The sequence below is a fragment of the Bison bison genome, unplaced genomic scaffold, assembly GCF_000754665.1.
Source record: "Bison bison bison isolate TAMUID 2011002044 unplaced genomic scaffold, Bison_UMD1.0 scf7180017864195, whole genome shotgun sequence".
Classification (NCBI taxonomy): domain Eukaryota; kingdom Metazoa; phylum Chordata; class Mammalia; order Artiodactyla; family Bovidae; genus Bison; species Bison bison.
In genome coordinates this window covers 213,357-219,098 of record NW_011494767.1, presented here as the reverse complement: position 1 = coordinate 219,098, position 5,742 = coordinate 213,357, and the positions used below count along the sequence as shown (strand labels likewise).

Here is a 5,742-nt window from a genome sequence, read left to right as displayed (position 1 = left end):
TTTCAGCTTCAGCATCATTCCTTCCAAAGAAATCCCAGGGCTGATCTCCTTCAAAATGGACTGGTTGGATCTCCTTGCAGTCCAAGGGACTCTCAAGAGTCTTCTCCAACACCACAGTACAAAAGCATCAATTCTTCAGTGCTCAGCCTTCTTCACAGTCCAACTCTCACATCCATACATGACCACAGGAAAAACCATAGCCTTGACTAAACGAACCTTTGTTGGCAAAGTAACGTCTCTGCTTTTGAATATGCTATCTAGGTTGGTCATAACTTTTCTTCCAAGGAGGAAGCATCTTTTAATTTCATGGCTGCAGTCACCATCTGTAGTGATTTAAAAACCTTGGAGAGATGCATAAGAGTAAGGAACAAAAGGTAAACTTTTCATTGATCATACCAAGTGTTAGAGATAAATACTAAAATGTCAATGTTCTTACACAACTTGTGATATGCATGTATATATCATGTATATATGTATATATCAAATATACATGTGTATATAATATTTACCATGCACTTTGCATGTCACGATGGTATTATATATGGAAGATTTCTGGAGAATTTCTCCAGAAATTCTCTAGAAAGCAGTATTATGTAACCTTCCTTTTTTACAATTTACTATATCTAGAAGCTCTTTTCCTTTTCTCATCACCTACAACATGATTTTAATGACTTTATTATTGTAGTCTCTGATAAGGATATGTCATCATTCGTTTATTAAGCCCCTACTTTGGACATCTAAATGATTTGCAAAGTCTGACTATTATATGCTGAAATGAACATCCTTGGATATAAGTCTTGTTGTAGGTCTCTGATGGTTGCCTTAAGATCAGTTCCTAACGGTAGAATTACTGGGCAGAAGTTCAATTATTCATTCGTTAAGTGTATATCAAACACCTTATTATGTGCCAGTGCTGTCCTAAGTCCTTGGGACAGACCAGTAAGCCATGTCTCTGTCACTAAGATGTGTATTGACTGGGAGGGGGAGGTGGTGAGGGGGCAATATATAGTAAATGAATACAGTGGTGCTGATAAAAGCTATCAAGAAAAGCATTTACCATGGCCCCCAGAAACATGCCACCAGCAGAATGGGGCCTGTGGCTTCACGTCCTCACTGACACTATGCAGTTTTGACATTTGCCACTTCAAGATGCAAAAAGTTGCATATTTATTGCATGGCCAGTGACATTGAACACATTACTGTGAGTTTATGTTTTTAGGTTGTCGGTTCAGATTCTTTATCTGTCTTCCTCTGATATTCTGCTTTAGGATATTCATCCTTTGTCTCTCATACATGTAACCAAACTTTCCCCAACTTACTACTTGCTTTTAATTTTGTTTTTGATGTTTCTTGGGGCCATGGAGCTTTTAAATTTTATGTAATCAAATCTGTAAATCCTTCCCTTTATATAATCTACGTTTTCTGTAATGCTGAAGGAAATCTTCCTAATCTAATACGTTAGGTCATCCATATTTTTGTCTATTTTTCTAAATTTTCTTTTGAAGTTTTCTTTCATTAAATTCATATGGAATTTGTTTTTCAGGAGGAATCTCAAATACTTTTTTCTGAAGTTTTTTGGAAAATGATTGGGAAAGACCCTCTTAAGCGAGCTGACGGGAGGCGTGGGGGTGGGGCTGTGGTTTGGGGCCACCCCTGAGCTGAGACTCTGGGGCAGCCCTGAGGCTGAAGTGTGGGAGCCCTTCCAGCCTCCAGTCATGCCAGAGGCTGCCTTGGAGAAGTAGAACCCACTGTGCTCTGCTGCCTAGGGGCTCCCCAGTCTTCACCTTGACTTTGCTGGTGTGGGCCCTGCCATATAGGGAAGGCAGACTCTCACAGGGTCATGGAGGAAGTGGGAGAGCTGTGGGCAGGGGTCGAGTTTACTGAGGAACACGTAGGTGGTGGTTGCTGACTGTCCCCGGTGCCTAGGCCTCCCAAGGGATGCACTGGAAAGCCATCAGCTCCTTTGATGCAGAGCTCAGGGGAATAGCATCCAGGATCAGAAACTATTAGCCACATTGATTGGACCAATAAATGGCAACCACTTGAGCCTCCTCTGTGGATAGAAGGGGAGGGGAGTGATGGTCTGGTGGGATAAACAGAGCAGAATGTCCTGGTTGGTGCTCTAACTTTGCAACTAATTGCTGTGTATCCTTGACCAAGTTACAATACCTCTCTGGTTCAAGTTTTATCAGATCAGATGTTCGATTATACTATGTCTAGCAACATTAATTGGTTGGGAAGAATATCCACAGTAGACTTCTTGGTTTGGAGTGCTTGGTACAGTTGTACAGATAAATTTGGGGAATGTGTACAGTACACTAGCTTGATGCTTTGGAAAGAGTGTGTGTGTGTGTATGTGAGTGAGAGAGAGAGATAATTAGAGGAAGAGAAGGGAGGTGGGAAAGAAGAACGAAAGTAAGAAGGAAATTGAAAATAAGTTGGCCCTGTGAAAAAATTGAGCCAAGGTTTGTTGTGAGTTGGAATTTCTGCCAATCATCCTAACCTGCATAAAGGTAAGTGGGAGGAGTAGGGATTACTCATAAAGGTGCAATAGCAAACTTTCAACCCACCAACTGCCTCAGAGGGGGAGAGTCCTGTTCGCCTTCAAAATTAACATTTAAAACCACCCTTGTCCAGAATTGTCACTCACAGCTACTTGCTGCCCTCTGCTGGTTAAAATAAATAATGTCTGCATTACAAAATAAGTTTTTTGTTTCTTGTTTTAGGTTTAAGAGAATAGTTGCTTTGCCAATGGCTCAGATGGTAAAGAATCCGCCTGCAATGCAGTAAACCCAGGTTCAATCCCTGGGTCAGGAGGATCCCCTGGAGAAGAGAATGGCTACCCACTCCAATACTCTTGCCTGGAGAATTGCATGGACAGAGGAGCCTGGTGGGCTATAGGCCATGGGGTCACAAAAAGTTAGGCACAACTAAGCAATTAACACTTTCACTTCATAGTTGCTTTACAAAGTTGTGTTAGTTTCTACTGTACAGCAAAGTGAATCAGCTATATATACATGCTAAGTCACTTTAGTCGTGTCTGATTCTGTGCGACCCCATAGACGGCGCCCATCAGGCTCCCCCGTCCCTGGGATTCTCCAGGCAAGAACACTGGAGTGGGTTTCCATTTCCTTCTCCAGTGCATGAAAGTGAAAAGTCAAAGTGAAGTCGCTCAGTTGTGTCCGACTCTTTGCGACCCCATGGACTTCAGCCCACCAGGCTCCTCCATCCATGGGATTTTCCAGGCAAGAGTACTGGAGTGGGGTGCCATTGCCTTCTCCGTATATATACATATATCCCTTCTTTTTGGATTTTCTTCTCATTTAGGTTACCACAAAGTATGAGTTGAGTTCCATGTGCTATACAGTAGGTTCTTATTAGTGATCTATTTTATACATGAAAGTGAAAGTGAAGTAGCTCAGTTGTGTCTGACTCTTTGCGACCCCATGGATTGTAGCCTACCAGGCTCCTCCCTCCATGGGATTCTCCAGGCAAGAATACTGGAGTGGGTTGCCATTTCCTTTTCCAGGGGATCTTCCCAAGTCAGGGATCGAACCTGGGTCTCCTGCATTGCAGGCAGACACTTTAACCTCTGAGCCACCAGGGAAGCCCTGCTATTTTATACATAGCAGTGTATATATGTCAATCCTAATCTCCCACTTCATCCCACCCTGTATTGCCCCCTTGGTATCCATGCGCTTCTTCCCTACATCTGTGTGTCTATTTCTGCTTTGCAAATAAATTCATCTATATCATTTTTCTAGATGCCACATATAACAATATATAATATTTATTTTTCTCTGTCTGAGTTTTTCACTCTCTCTGAGTCTCTAGGTCCATCCACGACTCTGTAAATGGCACTGTTTTATTCCTTTTTATGACTGAGTAGTATTCCATTGTATATATGTATTATACATCTTCTTTCTCCATTACTCTGTCACTGGACATTTAGGTTGCTTCCATGTCCTGGCTATTGTAAATAATGCTGATGCTTCAGTGAACACTTGGGTACATGTATGTTTCTGAATTATGGTTTTCTCTGAATTTGTGCCCAGGAATGAAATTGCTGGGTCATATGGTAGTTCTATTTTTGGTCTTTTAAGGAACCTCCATACTGTTCTCCATAGTGGCTGTCTCAATTTACACTCCCACCAACAGTGTAAGAAGCTTCCCTTTTCTCCACACACTCTCCAGCATTTATTGTTTGTAGATTTCTTAATGATGGCCATTTAACTGATTGTAGTAATGATATTTATTCTCCCCGCCCCGAATATTTATGGAGCACCTAAGTACCAGCCACAGTTGATGTTCGGTCGCTAAGTTGTATCTAACTCTTTTGTGACCCCATGGACTGTAGCCTGCCAGGCTCCTCTGTCTGTGGGATTTCCCAGGCAAGCATGCTAAAGTGGGTTGCCTTTTCCTTCTCCAGGACATCTTCCCAACCCAGGGATTGAACCTGCATTTGCTTCATTGCAGGTGAATTCTTTACCAATGAGCCACCTGGGAAGCCTGTTCTAAAGCAGACCAGTGACCAAAATGAACAGGTATTCCTACCTTCGTGGAATTTAATTCAATAACAACAATGATAACATCTAACATTTATAGAGTTCTTGCTATGTATGTGAGAGGTAGTATTTTAATTCTTTGATATTTATCAATTCTTTTTAATCCTAAAATCAATCCTAAGAAATAAGTATGTATTTCAGTCATTTTAAAGCTGAATAAATTGATACACGAGAGGTTAACGATTTCCCTGAGGTTAGACAGCTGGGATCCTGGAGAAGGGTATGGCAACCAACTCCAGTATTCTTGCCTAGAGAATCCCCTTGGACAGAGGAGCCTGGCAGACTGCAGTCCATGGGATCGCAAAGAGCCGGACACGACTGAGCAATTAAGCACAAACAGCTGGGAAATAACTGAGCCAGGTTTAATTCATTTTTTCTCTGGAGTCTGTTCTTAACCAAGTCCCTTCACTGCCTTTACTGTCATTTCTAGCAGATTCATTTCTCTCCCTGTCCCAAATACTGTGCAGACACTGACATGAAATGGAAAGGCAAACTCTGACCTACTTGTTTGGTTCAGCCACTCATCTATCTTAGCCTCTGTGTGGCCCTAAGCCAGTCTCTTATCCCACATAGTTATAGGCAGATTAATACATGGTGGGTGCATGCTCACAGCAGGCCATGACAAATGTTGTCCTTGTTCTCCTTCTCCTAAGCTGCTCTTCAGATGAGAGGAAGCCACTGGAGGGGTGGAATCTCTGACCTGTTGCTCCAGGCTTTTGTCTCAAGGTCCTTGTGAGTCCTGCATCTCCAGTTCAGCACAAAGGGCAGGAGGCAACCTGGAGCTTAATGATGAAACTGAAAGTTCTTCCCTGCTCAGCCTGGATCTCTGGGGCACAGGGACAGCTTACAGCAAGAGGGCTTCAGGTCAGCTCCAGGGAAGAGTTGGCATCTCTTGACTGGAAGGTGGAGAGCCTGCCAGGCTCCAGGGAAAGCAGCAGTCAGATGCTGGAGGGAGGGTGGAGAGCAGCAGGGCCCGGAACAAGTAAGGGAGTCTTCACATTTTGTAAGCCCTTGATTTCTACTTGCTAATTTTCTTTTTATCATGTGTGCCCAACCTCATAAAATGTCAGCTTTATAGAGAAAGGACATATTGCTAAATTTCATTTTTTAAAAGTATCTTCAGAAATTTGATGTTTTTAAAAGCAAATTTTAAAAGTATCTGATATTGTATACCCTA

The 5,742-nt window shown here is 42.4% G+C and overlaps 1 non-coding gene across 1 annotated transcript; it reads right to left on the bottom strand.

Annotated features, from left to right (window-relative positions):
- Positions 1–3,535: 3,535 nt before the first annotated feature.
- On the bottom strand, positions 3,536–3,607 carry TRNAC-GCA. The gene has a single exon. It is a non-coding gene; the product is annotated as a tRNA-Cys (tRNA).
- Positions 3,608–5,742: the final 2,135 nt, after the last annotated feature.